We start from the raw sequence: 27,804 nt of genomic DNA on the forward strand, positions 1-27,804 counted from the left end.
ACTCAATTTAAACACAAGCTGTCTTTAGCCCTCTAAGGTGGTTCATACAGAAATGTAGAGATCCAGGCTCAGAACACACAGCTTCATTAGCGAATACATATGGAGGATAACTAGAGAAGACGTTTTACAGAGGATGGATTTTTAGAAACATCCCATCAGTGACATCACTGAAGTCAACTCCTAGGTACTGTAACTGTCGTGTGGATAGTTTCACAAGAATCAGACAAAGGTTTAAGCATCGCTTGTTCTAGATAAAACTGCAAAAAAAAACAACAACCCATAATGTACTTCTTTGCGGCTCTGTTTGCCCAAATCATATATTCACAACGTGAAATCTAGAAAATAATATTACGTAACCAAAATCCGCAATATGGAAACAGAACCTGTGTAATTGTTGATAGATGATGTACTCGTAACATTTTTTCAAGACGAACTACAACATTTAAAAAATGACTTGTATGTACTTGATATCTCTAATCAATCCACGGGTCCCAGCACGAAACGAAAGTAAAACGCATACCGTTTCGCGCTTCTTATTAGTTGCTCAAAAGTAATTTGACCGTATGAAATGCATAATATAAACCTAGAAACATATACGTGAGTAGTACTTAAGCACTGTAGTATCGGTGTTAAGACATACCTCTCAAATACTGTAAATCAAGTTAAAAATATCTCAAGATTCTGGTCATAATGAAACCATGTTTCGTGTATGTTTTCTTTAAAGTACCGAGACCAGCCATATACTGTATGTTTATGTTCCAAAATTAATATCGTTTATGGCCTTCACACGCGTTGCAGTATGCTCCTATTGTTTTTATGCTCAGCTACTAAGATTTCCCTTCAGTGGTAAAATTAGATATGAATATTCAATACTTAAACGGGCACAGTTAAGACATTAAATATACATATACATACTGTATACAGTACAGTTTGCATACGGTAATATGTTTATGTCCCTAAATCAATCTCTTTTATGAGCATGTGAAAGGCATGGTGAATCACTGTACTTTGCATGATTGGAAAAAAATGCGTGATTGCGAAATGCTGTGGCGTTACTTTTACAAAGACGGTCAATGAAAAAAAGAATGTGGACCAGGGCAATACTTTGAGTTTACAGCTTGTCCAAGGTCATTTATTATTAATACTATTATTAATATCTTCGTTAAAGACTTTGATGGCTACAGCTCAAACATGAGAGGTTGAGCTTTATTAGCTCCACCTTGCGGAAATTCCGGATACTATTATTTTGCTAGCGGTATTTACCGGTAACTCGCGGTATTTACCGGTAGCTTGCGGTAGACTGCGTACAGCGTACCGGAAAATAATGCGGTATCGCCCGCGCATTTTGAATGGCTGCATCTGTACCAATGTCAAGTTTTTTTGTAGATATAAAGGTGTTCTCTGTTTTCAAAGGATAGGTACTTAATTGGCATAATGATTTGGTATTGATTTTGTATCGTTGTATTATAAAGTTTGTGCTTTCTGTGTTTTTATCGTATTGTGAACTTATTTTTTAAACAAATGCTTACAAAGGCAAACACGGCACACATCTGTTTATACCAGTGGTGAATTGTACATTTTTATTAAGTACAAGCTACTGTGCACTTCTGGGAGTATAACAGGTTCGATATAAAGTGGCAAAAATATAAAAGGGGAAAATACCCCACACTGCGTGTAAAGCCCTCGTTGTGACTGTTTTAGATTAAAATGGCGTACTGTGCACGAAATGTTGCAGAAACACAGTCTGATATTTTGATAATTATTATTTTAATAATTTGATTAAATTGAGGCCCAGGATCCAAATCTTCAGTTCTGATTTTTTTAAGTGATACCTTTCCTTCCTGTCGCTGAAGTCACACGATATGAGCAATTGTTTTTTTTTTACGTTACGATCCAAAGAGCCTCAGACGCACTGCAACCAAACCAGGATGGATTGTGCTGGGAGCCGGACTGAGCTCATTCTTACTCCCTGTGCTAAAAACAGAATTAACTCTTCCCCGAGCATCGTCTACAGCTGCTGGATGGTGTTCTGCGTCTTACTGCTCCGGCAATTACTTTGACGAAAGACAGCTCACTTGGGCGCTTTTAACCTTCTCGCCGCTACGGGCGAGACTGACGCTCGCGATATGAAGGCACCCGCTGGTACACCTTCTCTAACTTTCACAATCGCGACAGACTTCGGATTTTTTAAAAAAAAAGTAGATATAGCCCTATAAAACCATTAGCTTTATCAGTTTTTACATTAACCTATTTTCAATCAAAGTTTGATATTTTTTTATTGCATTTTACATAATAATAATAATAATAATAATCATCATCATCATCATTATTGCTTACACTTATATAGCGCTGTTCTGGATACTCCACTCAATGCGCTTTACAGGTAATGGGGACTCCCCTCCACCACCACCATTCTCCTGAATGATCACAGAGAGTCAGGACCTCGGTTTTACGTCTCAGCCGAAGGACGGCACCTGTTTACAGTTTAGTGTTCCGTCATTGTACTGGGGTATTAGGACCCGCATGGACCGCAGGGTGTGCGCCCAGCGACAAAAACCAGACGTGTGTCGGGCTCGGCTGCGAGCAGGACAATGACGTCACGGGGACAAAGTAGAGGAAATCAAAACGGTTCTATAAAAGACCTATGTCAGCTGTTGGTTTGCAGTCTGGACTCTAAATCCTGCGATCCGATTTTAAATCTCTCTAATACCTGAGCTGCGGCTTCTTCCAAGTATTTATTCGTATAATTATTATGTGTAAGTGTATAAATGAAACCTTTCATATATTGTTCAGTTTAAATCAAAATGCTTTACTAATACAAGAGAGAAGTATAGTATGAAGGATGTGACAAATTTATGATTTCTTGGAACAAAACGGTTTTTATTTGCATTCGAAATGAAGCGGAATTTTAGCGCAACACACAAACCCTTTGTCTTTTTTAGAGAGTGATTTTTAAACAGACATAAATGTAGAAAAGGTGTTTTTAGCACTACAATAGCAGGGTCAGTGGCGTAATGAATAATGCGTCAGGCCTCGCGTTAGAAAATTATAGGTTGGACTGCCGTCTGCCTTGTTGCGTTTATACCACTTACATTCTTTTATATAAATGAACTGCACCTGAAAGCTATAGAAAACACTCTGGGTAAGTTGTCTGCAGCCTCATGCGAATTTCGACAACTTACCCAAAACACTGCACTGTCTGGAGATCAGCTCCAGCTCTGAACTCAATTGAAATGAAAATGAAATGTAAAAACATGCGTAACAAAACTGGAGAACAGCTGAACTTGTGCTCAGTTCGGTGATGAGGGTTCAGAACTGTCGTTGTTGTAATTAGCACGAACTGCACAGGCTCTGAATCAGACCATGTCAATTAGTCTGATCAGTGTAGGACACGTTAATGTAGAATTATTAATAGGTTTATTAGTTAGTTGTAGAATGTAGAATTATTAATAGGTTTATTAGTTAGTTCAGGTTTACCCACCTGAACTAATGTAGAATTATTACTTGGTCTGTCTCTTGTTTGTATATAAATTAATGTCTCTGACAACTTAATGTTAGTTTTATGATGTAGGTCAGGCATTGACATATGCACGAGTATACGAAATGTCTCACTCCTGATTCAACTCATGTTCTATAGGAGATTGGCGATTCCTCCTGTTTCTCGTATAACCATATCAGAACAGAAGCCCGTGTTACCCAGCTGTGATTCAAGATCAACTGGCATCTTTATCCCTTTTTTGTTCGTGATCATTATTTTCTTTAGTTATGATCAATATTGAACTTTTTCTAAATTAAATGACAATAATCAAACATGCAGGCAGATTTTTGAAAAGTATTGACAGGGTGCCCCTTTGGAACAGTCGTCAGAAAATGTGAGAAAATGAAAGTTATGTAAGCTCTCACAGAAAGCATTGAAGATTGGAATCTGAGTGTAAAAAAGCTACCCGTCTCCCAATGATAGGCAGGGATACACACCATGACTCGAATAGACTCAGCGAACTTTAACACCTATGATATTACGAGTGCTTTGCATGTGTCGAACTTCAAGAAGGAACTACTACAACAGTTGTGGACATAATTCAATACCACCGGCAAAGTCCAATGCCGGCAACGTCTGAGAAAATAATGTTCACTCATGGAATTTGGTCTTTGAATGGCTGGCGGGAAAATTCATTTATACTCCTGTTGCACTCTCAGCTGAAACGTTAAAATAACAACGCAGATTTGTTGAAGAACCTGACAAGAATTATTGGGTTAGCACTGTATGTATTCTTGTATATTTACTTTAATTTTAATATAAATGTAAACATGCATGCTGTATAAGCTATTGTAATTTTAAAATATGTTAGCTGAGGATGCGAGGGGGGCTATTATACCTTGTGAAACACGCAAGGAAATGTAAAAAAGGCTGGTATTTGAATAAAATTGGCGATCACAAGAAAACCACAATTTATGTGGTATTATCATCAATATCCTTCAAAATCGACGTTCAAATGAAGGATCTGAAGAAAATATGAAAAAAGCAACAGTAATAGCAGAGGATTTTGATTTTTGCTTTTCAAGTCAGTAGATCGCCGTAGAGTTGCGCCCCTACAAACAGCACAAAGGATGAATCCCACCACCTTCATTATTGCTACGTTTGTGCCGGTGAAAGTAGCGTTTGTGGTATTGAAAGCATCTCGGAAGATGAAGGTGCAGTCACTTCCACATGTCATGATACCATTAGATCTGACGATAAGAGCTGAAGCCCCCCCAGTCCAAGCCAGGAATGTGAGGAAGATAGGTATGGTGGAAGGTAGCGTGGCTGAGCTGAATAAAGTGCTGGATTTAGGCTCCAGTCTCTCTGGGGACATGGGTTTGAATCCCACTGCTGCCAAGTGTTAGTGTTTTAATACATGCAATATGATCAGTAAAATCTCTTTTTGTTAGTCTGTTGAGAGGCTGCGTGAGGTGTTTAGAAATATACTTTCTAAAAGACAGGCTGTCAGCTTAACACCAAGGCAGAAAAAATATTTTGTTTTCTCAACAGAAATTCTCTTTGGCACTTTCAGCTTTATGTATGGAAAAACATACATAAACATACATACATGATCTGCCGAGATCACCTTTGAACCAATGCACATGATAGTGTGCCAGCAAGTACATTTAATATTGGCTGTGGTGGCAAGCTGCTTTTGCCTGTGAAACTTTTACTTCTTCACGCCGAATCGTTGGCAGGGGTAAAGCTTATTAAATCTTTAAACATAGCGCTCCATCAGAAATACTTTGTTCGTGATCAAAAGAGATCAGAGGATTAACTTCATGATTTCACGTAGCATACCTTACAGGAAAGATTTAAAAGGGGAATTGATTGTGCTTCTTGATGTTGTTCCTGTGGTTTCCTTGGATACAAAGGTGAATGTTCTTTGACGTTCTGCTAGAGTATCCACTGGGTGGGCTTTATCAATTAGCTCGAATAGGTCATCAGTGCTCCATCTCTGGAAAATAATCAGCACTGTCGTTTTTTCCTGTGCTGTCTTTTAAAACATATAAGATCACGAGTTTACAGATTTATCCAAATAACAACTATACATTTTAACCCAGCGGTTAGCATTCCTTCAATCCAATAGTTTTACTCCAGGTAAAAAGCAGCGCAATATACAGAGAGATGATATTCAAATATTTCAACGTTCTTATTGGATTACTTGTATGGAGATATTGCTCAGAATTCCTAATATGATTTTGAGTTCAGTTTTGCTTTACTACTTTCAGAGTCTTTTATTGACCTTCCTGAAGCAGAGAAGTGACATAATCACAAATGCAACCTACCTGTGCTGCTGTTTCTGGTTAGTAATGATTATTGCGAGGAAAAAAAAAATAGCTCCTTGCATTAAGAGCAAGAGCAACTAATGCGCTTGCTTGTTGAGTTGGGTTTTTTCCGTGGTGCTCTTCCTCAGATGCAAAGTTATTTGGCGAGCAAGGACCTCTGAGAAGGAGCCTGAATCCATCAAGAACTCAGAAATTCTAATATCGCACTGCCGTCTTGTGTACAGAGATCTGCTTCTTCCTTTTTGAGTGTTTTGGTGTTTAAGAGCATGCTTCCTACCTCGAATGTTAGTTTCAGGAGATGTGTTACCGGATCACAGATCATCTTGAAAAGATTTGGGATGCACTGGCTCATATATTTGAAGGAACCTATACCACCAACGCACTTCTGAGTAGCACCTGCATATTTTCGCAATCCTCTCTCGCACCTACAAAGTTATGAAGACACAGACGACCAACAAAAACTGATTTGATTCACTCAAGGCTTCACTCTTCTGTTGTGATGTCATTTTAATTAGTGTTATCTGTGATGAGGTGTTGTTTCTGCCTCTTAAAGTTTAAGAGTCTGCTCCTTTCTTCCTGGTATAGAAATAACATGTTCCATCTTTGTTTACAAACACCACTGTAAATTATTTGTCCATCTCTAAAGCCTGTGTGTATTGACAAGGCAATTCAAAAGCACATATTAAATAAGAACACGATCCTTCTTGTTACCATTCCCGTGGTTGGAGCGTTGTTTCGCCCTTTAACGTTCTTCTACAATATTTACAGACAGGGCTTTATCACTGGAGTTGTGTGCATCGGTCCATGAACATCAACTGTACTGCTGTTTTTCTATGCGTAATTTAATCGGAAGCACTTAAAAGATGAAAAAAGGTTTCAAAGAAAACATAATTGAAAGACAGTCAAGTAAGGAGGTAGAAAAACGCACTTCCCCGTTGAAGAATCAACCACCGTCGCCCATGTGACTGGATATAAAAATTAATTATTCATTTTGCCCAGTCTCTGGAAGCTTCAATGCGATTATTTTCCCTTCCTTATTTCATCATTCCCATTGATTTACTTTGTAGTAGAAGAAACTCGAAAGTGGGAAACTGCAGGCATTCTTCATGAAGGGTGGATTGTGGTCAGTGAACATATGCACATCTTTAAGTCAGTTCCACCATCTGTGCCATAGGGGATGTAGCTCAGTGGTAGCGTGCATGCTTTTTGTGTATGAAGTCCCGAGTTCAATCGCTGGCATCACCAGGTGCTTTATATTATTGTGCTCACATCGCAATCTTCTGTTGAGTGAGAACTCTTTGCTCGTGTTCATAGAGAGCCAGGTTTACACAATTAAATTCAGTCACACACGAAGTGCTACAGTGTTGCTCTGCTGTTTTAAATGTACCTCCAAAGCATTTCGTTCTGTTAACTACCAAATGATTTGAACTAATTTGACGTCATATTCAGGAAATCCAGAGAAGGTCATCAGACTTTTAGTGGCTGTTGAAAAAACACCTGTTGAATCTCACCGGGGATTTCTTGAGAGATCATTCAGCGAGCGAGTCCTCCCTCTGGACTCCAAACATTTTGAGTTAAACTGTTATTCACATACTCTAACGAAGAGAAACGTTAGTGTCTTCCGGTGTGTGAGCCCATTTCTCAAAAAAAAAAGTTATATAAATTGAATTGTTCTACTTTTTAGGCTTGCATAGTCTCATTAATATTTCAGTTAAATCTTTTTTTCTGTAGTAACATCAGTTGATATTAATATTAGTCCTGATTTATAATTTTTTGTCATGGTTGATCTTAAGTTATTTTGTAATTAGTTTCAGTTTTGAAAAATCGCGCAGAGAAGCTACCAAAACTGGTAATGTTCATATAATGTGTAATGCAATAGCAGCATTTTGGGTTGAAAACAAAAAGTATATCTTGGTATGAATCCTAACACTTCATAGGCAGCGTTCTAGGACTTCTCGCTTCAGATAAAGTTGTCAATACATCATCGATTTCTACTCAATCAATATCAGCAGTGTTATCGCTACCGAACGCTAAATATAGATCCTGGCAATACTTCGTGAGATCTTCGTAAGAAAATCCAAAATACTATGGAAGCAATCAAATTTATACGTTTCTTATACAAATTGTGGTTTTCTGTTAATTGCCAATTTGACTGTAATTACATCTTCGTTTACAGATGTCTTGCATGTATCACAAGGTATAATAGTCGTGTGCGTCCTCAGTTAAAATGTTTTAAAAAGTACGACAAAAGTACAACATGCTTAAGAACATTTATGGTTACATCCATATTATGAAGGTAAATATACCAAGATATTTAAATACAATTGTACAGTCCTAACTTAATAATGCCTGTGAAGTTTTCCAACAAATCCGAACTGTAATTTTGAAATATTATAGCTGAGAATGAAAAGAGAGTACAAAGATCAAACTCAATGAGTGAAAATGCACCTGTAGTTCTCTAAACTGAGTTTCTTCCCTGAAATGACTTGCTTGCGAAGCACCAAGCAGCCTTGAACGGATCGCGGAAATCAAATATACAGTACAGATGGATTCAGAGTGTGCTTTCCAACTTTTGTGCAACATTTTCCTTTGATAGGGCAGAGTTGTCTTCACAATCTGGGTTAATAAAAAGGAGTGACGTCAGTGTTAAACAGCTTTCCTTCTTGGGGAACAACGGTTGTGTTCCATATTTCTAATTATTTTGGTTTCAAGATCGCAATTTAGTGTGAAACATAAAAGCCAGCTGGATAAGCTTTATTAATTTCCCTCACAGGATCAATAAAGTATCTATCTATAAATCTCTTACACGTCATTTACAATGGCCTTTCAACTAATAGCCCGTGCAGGGATCAAACGCTAGCTGTTGGTACAGTACGAGTTGCGTAAGGCTCTGCAACGCGCAGATGAGAAACCAACCTCTGCATTTTCATTATATACACAGTGAGCTATATATGCGAGCTTACTGCCTCCTACGGGCTCTGTATTTGATTGCGGTACCGGCCGTGGAGATAAAGTGAGATGGCTGTGTTCATTAAAAGGCTCATAGCGTCCCTGGGAGGGCTCAAACCACCACCCTTTTGGTTAACAACCGAGCCACAAAGGCTCATGTACAGCTTAACACTTCTCGGTCTCGGTGAAAGTGATACACTCCGTAAAATTTCTAGAGATTTATTTATTTTTAAAGGAAAATCACCAACAGCGGCCGAGATCTACTGGAGTTTTTTCATTCTATACTGCGATTTCTGAAGGGTACCCTGTGAAAATACGAGTTTTGACGAGAAGGGATGGACATATAAGGTCAGAAGGCTTGGGGAACTGAACTTTAAGGTGAAGACTGCGGGTTCAGTAGCAGCAGAACCTGATCAGTATCAGTTGACTCAGATATACTTTGAAAATGAACTTGGGGATTTAGAGTCAGACGTGCTACCGTTGCACCATGGGGTACTTAATTTAAAAAAAAGGGGAAAAAATCAGTGTTCCTGGATCTGTAATTGAGAACAACACCTGCACAAGAGCTGCGCAGGAAGAATAAAATGTGGTCTGGGAAGAAGAGACTCTCTTCGGAAGAGCGGCGCTCTTCACAGATTTTTTTTTTTTTGTGAGGCTGATTTGTCTCCTTTAGGGAATTCAAAGGCGCTGACTGGCGTAACGGTGGCGCGTCTGACTCCAGATCAGAAGGCTGCGTGTTCAAATCACGTCGAGGTCAGCTGTTAGTTTTTCAGGTTCTGCTGGTCCTGAACACGGAATTCACACCATGCAGTTGAGTTCTATCTGTATACCACATAGACAATCTAAACAAAATAGAGCAGTACAGGACACGCAGTGTGGAGCTCACACAGCGAATATCCTTGAACACAAGAGAAAAGGCACAGTTCACATCTGCTAAACATAACGTCCGACTTCAGAGACAGCTACATCAGAGAATGGAATCCCGGAAGTTTCAGGTAACTTTTTTTTTTAAATACAGGTTCAAGCAAACCTGAAAGTTAGGGAATTTCGGACACTTTTCTTTTATTAAATAGTGTCTGAAGCCTGAAAATGTAATTTGAAAAAAAAAACGCTATTGGACATTAGCAGGTGCTTTTTGTAACGATTTGCTATTTCATGCTGGAAAACAAAGGAAACAGACCCAACGTTTGCTTTCAGGTGCGGTTCATCACATAATATACATCAATTACTGAGGAGCTTGAATAAAATTTACACGAGCCAGGTAGAAGTCGAACCTACAATCTTATGATCCGAAATCAGACGCGTTGTTTATTAAACCGCTAGCATTTCACATGACCTGAAGTCCCCCATAGTGTGCTCAGCGCCACTACTAGTAATACGCCGCTCCGTCTAAAATTTTAAAGTGAGAAACGTGTTTTCTGATTTTTTTATGAGTTTTAAAATACAACCTCTTTAAATCAGACAAGGGGTTTATGTTTCGCATTGAAATTCCGATTGATTGAGAATTCAAAGAAAGACTGTTTTCTTCCACAACACCGTATAATTATCACATCTACCAGACTCTCCAACCTCTCCAGACCTTGCTGGTTGAGCAATTGCTCCGATTAATTAGGTCACGTATCATGTTAAATCACTTCTTCTCAACACAACATTTCCTGGTGCACGTTTTCTCTATGAAAAAAAGACATTTTTCCCTTGCACGATTTCTCGTTTTTTATCAAAGCGTACAGAAATAAAAAAGAAGAAATAGTGTCGCAAAAGACCTCTGTCGCCTTTGGGAGATGTCAAACGCATTGGACATGAAAAATGCCAGATAAAAGCCAGTTCTCTTCGTTTCTCAGTGTCGGGGCTGCTACTGTATGTAAAAGAGGCAATTTGCTCTGAGCGCAGGTTCAGCGCTTACTGAACGCAGATGTCTCAGAGCGGTGTGTCCAAGTGGCTGTAAAAGGTGATGGCTGTCCTGTCACCGTAGCTTAGTTGGTTAAAGCGCTTCTCTATTAAACGAAAGAACCGAGATTCAAATCTCAGCCGTGTCTTTCTTCCTATCTTGTAGTACAGAACGTACCATTTTGGGCACTCACAAAGGGTTTGATTTCGTTAAATGCATGTGTTCACTTCCTTTCTGGAAAACTTGTTTTTGATGAAATTCACACAGCTTGCGAAAAATGAAATTCAATTCTTGGTTATCAGTGCAGAAGAAATATTACCGGCTGGCAAAATAAACGGTAAGAGATTTTTTTTTAACCGGAAACTTGTGATTCGAGAAAAGACTCTACCAGTCAGTCTCTGTGGCGCAATCGGTTAGCGCGTTCGGCTGTTAACCGAAAGGTTGGTGGTTCGAGTCCACCCAGGGGCGGGGCTCTTTTGCGATGTAAACGTTGTCTTCAGTCAATTGGATTTCTCAGCGAAACCATAACCATTTTAATATTTGCAGGAAATGCGAGTGTTTAACACGTGTCAGGGTCACCGGGAAATGTCCAATAATGCCCAACATTGCAACTCCCCAGAAAACCATATTCACCCAGAAAATATTATCGTCGAATCTTCATTTATAATCCAGTTGAATCCTATGCTGAAATATTTTAAAAATACAATGCAGGTTTGTTTGAGAACTTGACAAGCATTGTTATGATGGTACTGTGCAGTTGGATTTTGATATTTTGACATATTTACCTTAATTTTAAACATAAATACTATACAGTCTATTGTAATTTTAAAATATGTTAGCTGAGGATGCAAAGGGGTGAAAGGGAAAGGTCAGAGGGTATAGTAAAAACGAGGTTAGGATTGGTGGAGGTGGTAGGGGTGTTGATGGTTTTTCTCTGTAGAGGATGATTGAGTTTTTTATCCTTCTCTGAAGTGAGAAATTGGAAGAGTTGGGAAGAGTTGGGAGTTGAGGGATCTGATGAGTTTAGTTATAAAAGGAAGTTGATGTGGAGCTGTTACCTGTTAGCCGTAAAACTTCCTAATGTCTTTGATGTTGTCATCAAAGATAAACTGCAGTAAGCAAAGATAAAGAAAATTATCTTTGCTTACTGCCCTGTCTTTCTCACACCTGAAGAAGGCTCTACGGCCAACACGTTATGTTTCCTTTCTTCTCTTTTCAGCATTGAATAATCCTTTACTTTTTCCTTTGCAGCCTACGCATGCTGACACAGCTACTCACCTGATATATAACATTCCTATAATCGCAACTATGAATGTCCACTGTGGGTATTTTTTCCATTATTATTTATTTTGGCATTGAAGCATATTTTATGTAATACCGAAGTGTCATAATCACTGAAAAACATATTTTTTCATTTAGAAAGAATTAAAAAAATATAAATCACTATGAATTACATTTAACCTGTTCTGATCTAGGTTTTCTATATACTTTAACATGCCATGTTCAGAATGTCACAACGCAGAAATGCAACAGTGAAGTTTTGTAATTACAAATGTTCGTGATGAGTGATTTTGTCTCTCTTACCTTAGTGTCAGAATACTAAGATGTTTTGGTTACAAGGAAGGAGGGAAAAAGTAATTCAGCAGAAGGGGTGCTATTTTGTTGACTATAAATCCTCACATGCCATGTTTAGAGGGTCATATTAAAAAAATGGTACAGTAAATTTTCTTATACTTCATGATTTTCATAATTTGTTACATTGTGTCTCACACCTTTGTGTCAGAATTCTGAGATGTTTTTTTCTAAACAGGGGCCATCGCAATACAACAGAAAGAGCAATTAGCTTTTCCCTATGAATTCTCTCATGCCATATTCAGAGGGTCATATTTTAAAAATGGTACAGCAACATTTCCTGAAGTTCAGGATTTTGAGAGTCTGTTACATTGTGTCTCACACCTCAGTGGCAGAATTGTGAGACGATTTTATAATCAGGAGGGAGGGTCATAGCAATAAGCAGAAAGTGTCATCACCCTTTGCTCATCCTCCGTTAACCATATATTCTCATATGCCATGTTCTAAATGTCCCATTGTAAACTGCTATAATAACATTTCTTGCAAAATGCAAGATTTTGAGACTTTGAGAATTCACGTTTTGCCTTTGTCTTATTTACTTGTTGTCTAACATGCCAGTTTGTGTTATTGTGAGTTTTGAGAATTGGTTTTCGATTTTCTGAAATGTGTTTCATACAAAAATGCAATTTGGATAATCATTACTTACATATTCCCCTTTACTGAGGATATGTGCAGTAATCCACTCGGATTAGTATTTTTAAAAATGACTATAGAGAGCCATCTACAGGCGAAAGGCGGCATAACATCACAGCAGCAGCACTTAAGGTGGAACAAAAAACGCGAATAAGAAGCTGGCGAATAAGCAGCCAACTTCAGCCTCGTTAATGCAATAGGATTGGGTGAGGTAGAAAAATATTTCTTCCTCTGAATCCTAACATTTTTGTAGGTGTTCTAGGACTTCTCGTTTCAGATAAAGCTGCCAATACATCACTTATTTCTACTCCATCAATATCAGCAGTGTTATCAGTACTGAGCCCTAAGTGTAGGTCCTGTCATCATATAAAAACTTGAACGTATCAACTGCATTCACCTGAAAAAATCTGATAAAATTGAAAAATACATCGGAAACAAATTTACACTGTTTTTTTCAGATCCAGAAGAGACTCATCATGAGACTCAAAACAGACCTGTTTTTAATTCTTTCCAGGAGGAAAGATTATTGAGATGCAAACATGGGTCCAAAATCAATGTACTCACCTATCTGTGTTGCTTCTTCAAATCCTTCAACTGAACGTCGGTATTAAGGGATGATATCATACAAATTTTGGTTTTCTTTTAAAGCACTTTTTTTAAAAAATATGAGCCTCTATTATAGTTGTCTTGGATGTTTCGCAAGGTATAATAGACCCCCTTGTGCCCTCCGCTAAAATATTATAAAATACAACAATCTTTATATATATATAGAACAGCATTTATGGTTACATATATATATATTAAAATTAAGATAAATATACAAAAGTATTGAAATACAAATGTACAGTCCTAACATAATCATGCTGTCCAACTGTCTTTTTTGCTTTTCAAGTTCTCCAACAAATCTGTTTTGTAATTTTAAATATTTTAACTAAGGGTGCAACGAGAGTATAAATGAATTCTCCCGCCAGCCATTTGAAGGTCAAAGTCCATGGCTGAATATGATTCCCTTGAATGTTGGCCATGACTGGTCATTCCCAGTGATAATGACTAATGTACTCACTTGTTTACTTGTTGTAGTTTGACACACAAAACAACTGCATTTCCTGCAAATATCAAGTGGGTTAAGGTTTTACTAAGAAATCCAATTAAGTAGAATAATGAGAAATGGGCTCAAACCACTAACCTTTCAATTAACAGCTCCCAGAGACTCACGTGCAACCCTTTTCTCCATTTGCAAGCTTTTGGTAAAAAAAAAGACTTTATTCTTGCCGGCCTGTAATATTTGTTTTGCACTGATAAGCAAGATCTGTGTTTCATCTTTCGCAAGCTGTATGAATTTCATGAAAAGCAAGTTGTTCTAGAAAGAAAATGAAAACTTGCATTTAACAAAATCAAGCCGCACGTGATCATCCATAGTGATACATTCTATAAGACAAGACAGGAAGAGAGGCACCACTGGGATTTGAACTCAAGATCTCCTGTTTTAATAGGAAAACGCATTAACCAAATCAGCCAAAGTGCTGTCAGAGTATTAACATTATGTCTGATGTCAGTGATTGCAGCTGACGAGGAGGATCGCAGGAGGACAGTTCACTGTGAACAAGTCAGCCTGCATAATGAGGGGAAGAGACCAGCCTCTGTGATGCACTATAGAGTTACACTAACCTTCTGCCCTACTGTTCTCTGCTGCATTCTACCCTAGCAGATAAATATTGGTTTCCATGTGTGTAAGGTTTCTTTTTTTTGTCAAATATTTTCAAGCATATTTTTGCTGTTGAAAATAAGTTGTTTGTGGTTTTTAGTGTTGTGTTCCTCTTCCCTTAGTGTCACCCAAAGTGATACATTGTGCTTCGGCAATTCTTCAAGCTATAGTGTTTAGAGGAGTTCAGTTGAATTAGTTTGCATAGATAAAGTATTTATTTTCCTTTTAATCCTTTAAAGCATATTACATTGTCAATACATTGTATCTTTCTTCCTACTAATTGTCATCATTTTTTTTCTGGCTTGATCTCCTTATCAGATATTTCAGAATCTTCCTTAAAAACTAGTAAAAGAAGTGGGACACATTCATGTGCACTAAAAATACGAAAGGGTAGCAGGACACAGTAACCACCAAACATCTTGTAGATTATGAATGTGCCTAAAATATTTCAGTACTTTAGAGGGTTCTGCCATTTTAGATGTTGTACTGTGCCTGTCTGATTTATCAAACGTGTCATTTAAATCTCACGTCATTTCTATATCAGTCTGAAGGCCTTGCAGTAAAGATTGCAATTCATCCCAAAATGCCAAGTTTCCCACTGTTGATACGTACAAAGAAATTAATGTACATTTTCCCCCAAAATCAACCAATTTAAAAATCAAATGCATCCCTCCTCATCTGCAGTTGGAGAGAATAATGTCAGAATAAATACAGGTTTAAAAGTCAGGAGCATTGATAGTCCTATTTAAAACTTTTGCTAAAATGCTCACAATATATTAAAAAGTTCTATAAAATGCAAAAAATAATTAAAACATATTAAAACAAGGTAAAAAGAAATGATACAGTTATAAAGATCAGGAATTATCAATTTGAAGTTACAATCCACTTACAATATGCCAAAAATGGCAAGAATATGTAAAACAGGTGTATATTTTTTTAAATAAAACAAGTTAAAAATAAATACTAAATACTTTTAAAATTCAGGAATGTGATTGGTCAGATGCTTACGATGAGTGTTGTTGGTGTTTCGTGTGATTTAGCGAATTGAAAAAATATTCCATTTAAAAACGGCAATAGCTCGTATGAAAAAAATAGTTCGTAAGTATCTTTGTTGTAACAGCTGCGCCAGAACTAGTGTATTCATATTCAGCAGAAAAATACCTGAACTTGACTGGTTTATATTCAGTTATGTGCGTTGGGAACAAAAGGGAGACTTACTGTACGTGGATTTTATTAGGTTTTAGGAATCAGAAAATGTATTTTTACACGTTTATGCCTACGAGCAAAAATAACTTCCTGCTTTCAGCGCTTTTATTGTTTCTGCTTGTAACCTCGAACAGAGAAACCCAGTACTGACTCTGGGATTTAAGAGGGATGTATGAAGACAGTAAAGGTGAGTTTGTTGTTTTTTTCCCCCCGCTGAAGAGTATGAAGGCGGTGTGACGAGTCTGGAGGGAGGAGACGCGCATTCCGCACGGGGAGCGCAGAGCAATGAGTTTCATCTGCAGCTCGCCGAGTCCTGTCCTATATAACCGCTGAGCCCGGACACACAGAGTCTCTAGCCAGTGTTGGAGACGCACTATGTCAATAGTTTATTTTTTTTAAGAAGAAGTCGGTGTTCTTTCGCTATTATTAGTATTATAATTGTTATTATTTTTATTATTATTATTATTATTGAATTATTTGAGTTAGTGGTTACTGTGCTAGACCGGCGCGAATACCGCTTCTGTTTCTTTTCTCTGCTCAAACACTGCTGGGCAAAGCTTAAATTAAAACCCTTTTTCTGAAACATTGAGTGTGAGGGGTAACAGGTGGAGGTAGTCCGTATCGAGGTCACCGGGGGAGGTACTCCTGTCTGCCCAGATGACACTTTTTATTTTTGAGATAACTTTTGTTTGAAACCGCTCCACAAATTTTCTCACATGCGCGTATTCTCCAATATCGCCACAACAAAACCATAAAGTTTGTTTCCACAGACATGACACTATTATGCAATAAACCAATAAATTAATGAACTAGCAGAATCCCAATAAAAACACCTGGCCAGCCCAGCGTGTCAGTATCAGTTTCTTATCAGTGCTCCTTTTTTTCCCACACCAGAAGTTAACTCTGAGGTTTTGTTTTCATTGCATAACAGCAGATAAAGGCTCTCTAGCAGTGTCTAAAGGTTTTTATAGCAATTGCAATGGTTTTTATTCTTATTTTCAATATTTTCATGATTTTGTATTAATTTATTAATGTCATTCCAGGTCCAGTCTTCACAAAACATGATGTAGAATTTTTTCTAATTGATCAATTTGTCCCAGATTTTTATCCAAGCTAGTAGTTACCTAGAACAAGGTTTTCAAATCATTCCCAGGCCCTTGACATGCATATAGTTGAAAAATCTGACCTCTGAAGACCAAAAAAACATGTTCACCAGCTGTTTTTTTTTCATATGTTTGTCTGCTGAGTGGGCACATTAAGAAATTTGACTATTCACACTCAAAGCCAAGGGGGCTAGCTTCAATTTAAGACCTGAACCAGGCTCCTGCTATGTTCTGCTGCAGAGATATAACAAATGTTTAAGGGGGAGGAAATTCCAGGCAGACATTGTCTAAATATGTCAATGTTGTTAAGTGTTTAAAGCCCAAATGAAGGGCTGTTTTGGATGAAAGCAGTAGATTGGGTCTGATCAAGCTCGTTACTGACGTCACTCACGCAAACTCCATACACGGTATTCGGAACTACGTGTGATAAAGAGAAGAGTGCCCCCTTCTGATATATCAAGAATACACATAACTATGGAAGCCCGTCTCGCCAGGGAGTGAAAAAAAACGTGCTATGGTATCTCATATTTGCAACTTCGAAATTATCCCCATTTAACTGTCTGTCCTTCTCTTATTGTAAAGGATTTGGTTTCTAGGGCTTGTACCCCCGCCACTCCCACCCTAGTTCGTGCCTCACTGTATAGGCTCGAACCCAGGTCTTGCCCACTAAGCTAAAGACCTTTAAGTAAAAAAAGAATTGTACCAGAATTGTTTTGGATAGATTTGTGAAATGTTATTGTTAAATACATAACTCACCAGAGCTGTTTTTTAAACAAAATAAATAAAAAAGCAATAGGGCTGGAGTTTATAGACTGCGATTCAAATACGAGAGTAGGAGAGGAGGGGACTAGTTCAGGAGCACAACCGGCCCTCCCCTGCCCAATTTCACAGCAGGCTCTGTTGTACCCCAATGTGGAGTTCAGCTTTTGATCACTCAGCTGAGAGATGAGCCCTGGGAATATGGGGCAAATACAGGAGATACACATGACTCGAGGGAGAGTTTTTATCCCTAAGGGATAACTTGTTTTACAATGGCAGACAATATAATGAATCAAAACCTCTGTTCTGCTGCTCCAGGCTGGTTCCACTGGGAACAAGTGGAGCTAGGAGCTCATGAACAGCAATTGGCCCAGAGGGCAAAAGATGTAGAATATAAGTCTATTAAATGCATACCTTAGACGTATAAATGTGGTCCGTAATTTGTCTAGAATGAAATTCTAATATACGTATATTGTTATACGTCAATTATACATCTATGATTATATGTTCATTATATATAAATGGTTGGAGTTCTATTATACAGATAACTTTAGAGGACTATTATACATCAAAGAGATTTTAAATCAAGGCATAAATCAAGCCAATGACTTAGTTTAGGAATTTGTTAATTTTCAGAATAATCAAACACCTGAAAAATATGTAGTTCAAATTATACATGATATACAATATTGTAATCAACAAAGGCTAATTATAAAAAGACACAACTAGTGAACTTTAGCTACAAATTCTTGTAACATGGCAATATATATAGTAAAGACAAACACAAACTAATTACCTGAACATGCTAATATTTAAGTCAAAAACACATTTCAATTCAGATGTAAATTTTGAAACATATAACTTCTATATTTCCAAGAAAATATGATTACAATGTGAAGTTAAGACCAATTTTTACTGTTCACCATTTGCAAAGCCCTCTCTTATTGTCCTAACAGTTAGAACCAGCAACTTATCATTTTCAGTGTCCAGACTTCCAGGCCCCCTGCCTTGCGTACGCAATCTTCAAACAAAGCATTTTGTACTCCTTTATTTCTGTTGTTGTTGGGTGGGACTTCAGCACTGCAGCTAGGAGAAAATTTTATATTAGTACTCAAATAAATTATGATTAATCTCAAGAAAGAACCATTAAGGTTTACTAAGTTCAAAGCTTAATCAATGTATTAAGTTTAGCTTGCATCATAATAATGGACCAATAGTCTGTCCTAATTAAAGAGTACCCAAAGTTTGAAAGTACAACATAGAATAAGAGTACCTTTAATTGCTCAATAAAGATTTGTGTTTCCCAGGCCCCTCTTTTGTCGTTGATCTTTCCAGTTTATGCCAGCGAAGTTGAATTCCATCATCAGTTCATTTGTCATTTGTCTGAAAACCAAATTCTCACTGAGCTTAGATGTTTTTCAAGTGAGTTTCCAGTCAGTTTTTTTACTCAAATATTTAGTATTTAGTACAAATGTACTACTGTAATCCTTATACTTTAAAAGACAGTTTTGCAGCTTTACACCTTGCAAATTCAGTGCTTAGCACATAGGTATCTATAAACTAAATTTTGTGCATATTTTAAATTGATCAAAGTAAAAATGTAATGTAAAAACATCTTAAAAATCAATAAGCAATACCTTGACAACACTGTGAACACACTCCCTCTGACATCACTGCCACCTACTCTCCAAAGTTGGTTTATTTGGAAATAATATATTTGAAATAATATTAGAAGTTTTTTTACTACTGGATCTTCATCAATCAACTAATCAGACATACACATTACCCATGACTACTCAATGGAACGAACACATTTTTACATATTAATTGCACTTTTCTGCAGTATTTGCTCAGTCTTAGAATACAAAGTCACCATATTTCAAAGTTAAATTGTAGTAACGTTTTAGAACATAGAACATTATGTAAAACACTTTATTTTGGCATTAAAAGATAAGTAATATTATACATTATAAACTAAAAATAAGAAAGTATGCCAGAGATGGATCCTATTAATCAAATGTAGGCTGTCAAATTTTGACCCATCTGTAACCTAGAATACTAGTGAATATTTTCTACACCACAGAGAGAATATACAGTAATATCATACCAGCAGCAAGGACTCGCTCGTGTGTACAGAACTCATCCATTGTGCTCAGCCTCTTGATGTGGAACTGGGAGTCCAACGGTTCTGTACACCTTCCCACACACCTCAGTTCATCTCTGATCTCCATCAGGAGACCCAATACCCACTTCTGAAACGCTGAAGTCATTCACATTTTGTATCAACATTTGAAAGGAATTGGATCAGGATTTTCTTACACTATTGTTATATTAGCATTACTGAAGTGTTGCTAATGTGCTACATGCAATTAATAATCTTACAAATTTTAAGTTCCCACATTTGTAGTTGATTTTATGTGGTCTTCACCTTCAAACTATTTTATGTGCCATTTATTGCTTATTAAAATACTATTTTTAATCAAAATAATATTAAGTAAGACCTGTAAGTAGTATAGAGCGACGTCTTTCGTCAAACTTTTTGACAGGTACCATGCCCCCTTTTTCAGCCAATGGGAGGCCGTGGTGGGCGGATGTCCAGCCCCCTTTTCAACCAATGGTGTGTTGTGATGGTCGGCTGTCCCGCCCTCCACCCGAGCCAATGGTGTGTCATTGTGGAGTGGATGTCCCGCCTTCCCCCACCGAGCAGTCTTGAGCCTCAAGGTCCAAATACCCGCCACCGCATTCCCCTCGATTTATAAATAAGTGTTTGAAAGCGTGTATTAGCGACGAGGGTTGGAAGGCGATCATGTCTGCCACGGGGTTGAGCGCGCTCTATTATAACCCTAAGGAAGCGGGGAGTTACGGCAGCGTGGGGAGTCTGGTGAGGGCCGCGACTTCCCCGGGTGTGAGCGCCACGTGTGGCGGCGTGTGAGCTTTAAGAGAAACAGGACGCTGGTACCTGAAATGGACCGGCAGTGGCAGGCCGACTTGGTGAACATGAGAGACTACAGTGAGTTCAACGATGGTTTCTGTTACATCTCATCACGTATAGACATGTTGTCTAAATATGCCTGGGCCGTGCCACTGAAAAGTCTGGAGGGGGCGTGACAAGCGCTTTCCGAAATATATTTCAAGAGGGTCGTACTCCTAAAAAGCTACAAACTGACGAGGGAAAATAATTTCTTAACAGGACCTTCCAAAATTTTCTGAAATGTGACAATATTGAACACTTCATTATGGCCAGTGATGTGAAGGTTAGAGTGATAGAGAGGTTTAACAGAAATATTAAAACTTGGATTTTTCCGCAACACGTTTCATTTGTCCATATAGTCTCATCGCTGACGAACAGAAAATCTTCATCTTGATCAAACGTGTTTAGCGTATGCGGATAGTGCAGTTCGACCAGACCCACTTCCCAGCTCCTGTCCAGGTCAATCGCCTTTGCCAGATGCTCTGTGAAGCACGCGCTGGTGTTCTTTGGAAACATCTTTGAGGATGAATTACTGGCCAGCGTAACATAGAAGACATTGGGGTTCATTTTTCAGCACCTCTATATTACTTTGACCTCGGAAGCCTTTACCCAACTATTGAATTTATCGCTCTATCTGCACCACTTTACCAAAATCTGTTTGTTTTTTTCACGCCCCCTGGCTGCTTTAATCTTTTGGATGCGATAGACGCTCTCAGAATTGGGGTTTATTTTCTGTAGCTCTTCTGCGTAGAAGGAGCCCTTAATGTCATTGCCTGCGTAGTCCTGCAGTTTGTAATAGGGTCTTTGAGCCGGGGTCCGCTCTTTAACAATGAAAATTTCATCTGTGAAGGTCTGTTCATACCCCTTCTCAAACATTTCCTTTTATTTTGGACACCTGCACATGATCACCCACATTAAATGAAAACTTTGACGGTTTTCACTTAAAGTGTTTGCCATAGACGGTTCTCCACATTTCAAGGGAGTTATCGGTCGTAACAGAAGCCGGGGTTCGTTTAATAGTCATGTGGTAACTATGATTATAAAAGTAAATAAGATCAGACAGATCGATATATCGAAAGGTGTTTTTGTGTGTCAGGTACCTCCACATTTTTGTTTTAATAGTTTGGTTAAACCTCTCTATCACACTACTGCTCGGTGGGGGAAGGCGGGACATCCGCCCTGTAACAACACCATTGGTTGAAAAGGGGGAGGGACATGGGGTTTTAAAGTTTTGACCGATGCTGTACACCCCAACGGGGCAGCCTTGAGTTTTTCAAATAGCTCTCGGTAACCAGCATTGGCTAGCAAGGTGCCCGGTACGTTGATTTCGGCCATTGCCCCCGTGAACACATCCCAACCTTTAAGCTTCTTACCAGCCGCAACCGATTGCTGTTGTGTGAGAGCCCTGACAAGATCAATCTTGTGAGAGCCCTCAACGGGTGCCCCCTTGTACACAAATTTTCCTTTTTAATTCTAGGCTATTAACAGTTTATTGCGTGCCATAGTCTTTAACAATATCTCGGCATTTCTCTGGAACCACTGAGACGCGCTGTCTAAAATATACCCAAAGTCAGCGTCGGTCGATGACGGCTGTTGTGGTGATAGATCGGCGGGTGCATTTTTGGGTAGTACAACAGTTAAAATCCCCTTTTCAGAAAACTCCTGGCGTACTAATGTCAAATACCGTTGTAACACCCGATTATATAATCTCACTTTTTCATATTCAGGCAGATGCGAGTTCTGAAAAAAGTCTCTCATTTAGTCATCCAACCTGCGGGTTGTTATTTTTCTCACATCGCTTTCGTTGCTGGACCGCTCTCGGAGTCGATCGAGCTGTTTCTGAGGTACAAGGTACATTTTTTTTCAGCGTGCTCCATTATCGGTGTTGTAGAAGCCCTGTAATCAATGGTACCGCAATACTCAACAGTGTCCCAATAAAACTGCCGGACTGGTTCACCAAGAGTCTTTCTTTTGACTCAGTCTTTAAAAGCTTATGCTTTCTCTTCAGGGTCCCAAACTGCTAAGCAGATAACAGTATGTTCCCTTTCAATGTGTTCAAGGTGATTTTAGCTATTGCCTGTACAAGATCACCTGAAGCCCCACAGAGAGTAGGTTTCCGCTGACTGGGGCTGGCTTTCACCAGAAAATGTAAGAGTCAGGTTTCGCTGAACTCGTGAAGACATGTCGACGGACCGAATGTGTTTTTTTTTTTTTACTGAGTCTATGGTTGCAAGATCACTGACTTTTAATTTTTTTTAAAAATACATAAGCCGTGGGTACATCTGGGGGGGAAAGACTTGTTCGCAAGCGATAGTCATCTGGGGTGTCGGCATTTAAATCCACCAACAAGTAACCGAAAGGTTTTTTAGTAGCGTCATCGAACGCTTCCAAAAAATATTTGGCTTTACCGGGGTACATCTGCTGGGACAGGGTTGTAATCTGTAGTTTATCTCTAGGGTTTTTAAACAGCACCATGTACTTTGTATCTAACGCTACGGTTCTACTTTTCCGGCTTTGACAAAACACATTTTGGATGATATACATGATGCTGAGGTTTCGGTGGTGTACGTATTTGGTGAAAGCTTTTTCTATCTCATTATTTTCACACGCAGACTCCATCAAATCATCAACTATAATCAAATTTACTCTACCCGGCGGCAGTAGCTGATCGTCGGAAAACGACGTCGGTAGTCTTTCTATAAACTGAATGTATGGAAATTTCACAAGCAACTCAGCGTATAGAGGTTGCCAGCAGCTGTAACACCAGACTATGTTTTCGGGTTTACGAGTCATAACGGCATCACCGTTCTCCAAGAGCTGTCTTATCAAATAACTTTTACCGCAATTCGAGGGTCCGGACAAAATGCATGAAAAAGGGTGTTTTAACCTGACATCCATTGTGTTAATATCCGTAGGGCAACGATGTCAAATTTTCTTGCAGCACCCGCTTGTCGTACACCACCTTCTGGGTTTTCTTTAAGGTCCGGGTCTCAATGCGCCAATCCTTTTTAACATGCACGATCATCGGCTGTTGAATAGAAATGTGTTTAAATTCCCGGCACTCAGCATAAGGGTTAACGCCATAGTCAAAAACCAAGTCACGCAGACTCTCAAAGTTAACTTTTTCACCATTATTACGCTCAATGTGAACACCTATTACCTTTAAACAGGCTTTCCCACCAGACAGCTTGTACCCGTACGACTTGGGCCCTGTTGATACAAACTTGATGTGTTGTCCAGCATCGATTTCGCTGGTCGGCTCATGATATGGCGTAAATAAGTACCTGAACAATTAATCGGGGTTTCTCACAATGGTGGTCTGTGGTAAATTGTCTCTTTGTCCGTACTTCCCCCCACAAACTGTTCAAGGCAATTTTTGAAAGCTGTCTTTTGGCCGGATTCTTTTTAATGTTGCCGGGGTCCAGCCGGACACCCTCTTTTTCATAATATTCGCTGATATATCTTTGTTGTTTCGCAACATCTGTACACCACTCTGGAAACCCCGAAGCTTCCCGTTTCCCTTTCAGATGCAGTTAGATGTAGTCTGTAAAAAGATTGTGTGAGGCCTTTTCGAAATGCCTAATTTCGTAAATTTTACACACTCTATACCCCAGATCTAAGGCCATCTGTAATTCCGGGGTGCACCAGACACCAGTCAAGGCGCGATCTTCATCACTGTGCTCACAGGGAGTGGTCTGTTCTGTTACAGCACACGTACGACACAGTGTGAAAAACAGTTTTTTGTCAATTTTGGTTGGAAGAACTGGAAAGTACAAACGTCTGGGTGGGTAAACTTTCACCTTCACTAAACTGAAATACCGTTTTAAATCTCCAAAGTTGTTATATATTATTCGGGGGTGCCCCAGTGGGTATTTTTTAGTTTTTAGTTTTGTTCACAAACAGATACAGACTGGTGAAATCATAGTAATGAATTTTTTCACCGGGCTGCGCTGTGTAATGCAAACAAATCGCATTTGTTCTCCCCCCCAAAAAGCGACTCATGCGGTTGCAGAGGCTCTGGTAACTGCGCAGCTGTTAGACATTTACCCAAGTCTCCATTTTCAACAAGCGTGTCTCTGAACTCGTGCTCCCACGAAACACGCACGTTAAAACCTCTCATTTTGAGAAAATTAATTTTAACCATCGTCTTTCTGTACAACCAACCAAAAGTAGTGTTTGTTAGCAGATTAAAATCGTTTTCACAATAACAAACGCTACAACCGTGAAAAAAGCAACCGTTGAACTCAAAGGCTGTCGGCACTAATTACAGCATAATCATCCACAAAATATGGACCAACCTTGAACTCACCTGCCGTGGTTAAGGCGTGTTGGATTTTAACGGGCTCTGTGTGTTCGATGTACATAAGCCATTGAATGCTGGGTGTATAAAATCATTTTTGCTGGCGGTGGTAATTTTCATGGGGTAGCAATGCTATCGTCTCTTCCTGTAAAAACATAAGTCTGAACATGGCCATGCAGACACTAGCAATGGTCACAAACTGAAAGGGGTCGATGCACACAACGCAGGAGGCCCCTGACTCAGTCACGCGTGTCTGTCTGGTCATATTCATGACCTTGTCCCGAAACCTGATACAGCCTTCTCTTAGAATTGCCACATCCAACTGGCAGTAACTTTTCAACTCTCTCTGTAAGTTAAACACACTTCCCCTGCATTCTTCATACCAAACCAAAAACCCGGCTTTCTCGCTCGGCAGCATGTAGTTAATGCCGTAAAGTTCTGGCGGCGGCAGCGGGCCGACATAATTTTGGTTTTCTGAAGTGTTCATCAAGTGTGGAAAATTCCCCTTAGCCCCAGGGAACCCCATGGCGGCCGGCAGTTTGCTTAATTTCATAGATAGAACGTTTAAAGAATCGATAAATCTGATGTTCAGAGCTTTTACGGTCATACACATTATCTTACCACCCTGATTAATTAGTTCAACGTCCATCTTTTCAGCTAACAACTGTCTGATTACTAGGTAATTGTCATATCCCTTGCCATTGTGTGATATGAACGTATGGTTTGTGAAACGTCTATCGATAAATTTACACACAAAATCCTTTAGACAAGTTTCACCATAAAATTCCCAGCTTCGTTTATTGTCAATATGAAGGGCGTGGACGTAATTTGGTATGTGTGTCCCCGTTTCTTGCATGCATTCAAAGTCGAAAAAAATGTACTTGTTTGAAATTTTGGGGTTGTCCAAAGGCGGTATGTAGCACAAATGTGTGTCTGGGGTGTTGATCACGTTGTTACTACGCGAGCAGTTTCTCTTTACATTTGGGACTTGCGAGGTTATAAACCCCACATTTCTCACAAAAGACCCTGCGCTCACACTTACAAACACCCGTCGCTGCATTCCGAAAGTGTCTCGCCAAACATTGAGAGCTACGACAAAAGACCTTACAGGCCGGGCAATTCTGAATTTCTGCATCAATTTTGCAACGCTGGGGATCTAAACAGGTTTTACAAGCTTTAACACAGGCGTGTGCGTTCTTGTGGCTATACACCGCATGGCAGTTAGTGCAAAAATACGCCGCCCCCACGAAAGCTTTCATATTTAAATCCCCATAAAAATGCTCTTCATGCAGTAGAACAAAAAGTATTTTAGAAATTTGGTGGTGTGGGTCCCGTTGTAAAATATTTCCAATCACCCTGGTCGTGGTACAAAATTTTAATGACCACCTTTAAATGTTTTTCAAAAGCGGTAATGTCTGACAAACTAATTTTCCGATTCTCTGGAAAACCCAACTCTTTGTGCATTCGTTTAGTGCCCTGTAACATTTCCCCATCGGTATAACCCTCATTCAACAAACCGTACACACACCTGGCGAAACACAGATTACCGCCCGTGTAATGTAACTTGATAAGGTGCGCTTTTTTCTGAGCAATTACCCGGCTGTACAGAACGGATTTAAATCTTCGGCGGGCACCCCCCTGCATATTCCTAACTATCGTCACCACTAAGCGGTGGCTGTCATCGGTGAGAACCTCTGTGTGGCTCTGTAAGAGGTCCGAGATGTGGCTTAAAAAATCGGCAGCATTTAATTCTCCGGGGTGTCTCCTGCGTGAGAACAAGGGTTTGTTAAAACCACCCGCAGTCAAACGCAGCTGTACAAAATCATTCCCCCCGATGTTTGGAGAAAGTTCATCCAATATTCTCTGGACTGCACCATGCACAGCGTCTATAGCCTGTACATACGAGGTTATTCTGTCGAGATTAACAAAACGAAATTCTTCATGGTGCTCTGTTGCTCTAAAATTATTATAAGACCTGTTATAACTACGTATACGCTCCAGGAAAACTAAGGGGTCTCTATTCGCCCCTGCACCGCCACCAACCTGATTCAGATCGTTCAGTACAACCGGTTCTCGGTTACCGCCATCCTGTTCTGCTACAACACCCTCGGGCATTAAGTTATTTTCTACCACGGCATTCTCATTGCGTGGTTCGGGCGGCCCTTGGGAAATCTGATGCCTCTCTCTGAATCTTTGACGACGCAACAAACATGCTTTTGCCAGTTTAATTCTTTTATTTATGTACAAACGCTTGCTGTTGGCAAGCGCTCGGTCTTTTAAACACTTTTTAGACCACATGTTTAGTCATTTATCACCGGGGATTTGCACCAATGAAGCATGAAATATCATCATCATGGTCTGAAATCCTGAGCTTAGAGCGGCATCTTCTGTAGAAATTATATCTAAGAGGTTAGCGGTGAAAACCTGGATCTGTTTTGGAAACAAGGTCTGTACACCGGCTAAAACCGCTCTTAGACGCTCTAAAGCTCGTTTTTTGGCCACCTCATTAGTGATCGCCGTTGATAGTGACTGTGTAATACCGCGCACTGAATCTAGCACATCACCCAACACCAAGTCTTTAGGCGCGTTATGATTTCTCTCCGCAGGCTTGATCCATTGGCGTGATCCATTCTGACGAGTTAGGCGATAACGTGAGACTGTAAGAAATGGAATGCAGCCAAAACTTCGCCTGTTAAACCGCTGGTACTTATACACAAACCGATAAACTCTTCTAAGAAACCCCCCCACATAAAACCATTAATCTTCGGTATCGTTGGGGGTGCACGTACTGGGCTGTAGAAATTATTTTAAGAAACATTTTAGAAAACGTTTTAGTCTGTTATAATGTTA

The 27,804-nt window shown here is 39.2% G+C and overlaps 1 protein-coding gene and 1 non-coding gene across 2 annotated transcripts in view; one reads left to right on the plus strand and one right to left on the minus strand.

Annotated features, from left to right (window-relative positions):
• Window positions 1–27,804, minus strand: part of LOC148825419 (uncharacterized) — a 244,459-nt gene that overhangs the window by 121,737 nt on the left and 94,918 nt on the right. The gene's annotated exons all lie outside the window — the stretch shown is intronic.
• trnan-guu (transfer RNA asparagine (anticodon GUU)) lies at window positions 11,040–11,113 on the plus strand. Its single transcript has one exon. It is a non-coding gene; the product is annotated as a tRNA-Asn (tRNA).

The sequence above is a fragment of the Atractosteus spatula genome, chromosome 10, assembly GCF_055471065.1.
Source record: "Atractosteus spatula isolate fAtrSpa1 chromosome 10, fAtrSpa1.hap1, whole genome shotgun sequence".
NCBI classification, from domain to species: domain Eukaryota; kingdom Metazoa; phylum Chordata; class Actinopteri; order Semionotiformes; family Lepisosteidae; genus Atractosteus; species Atractosteus spatula.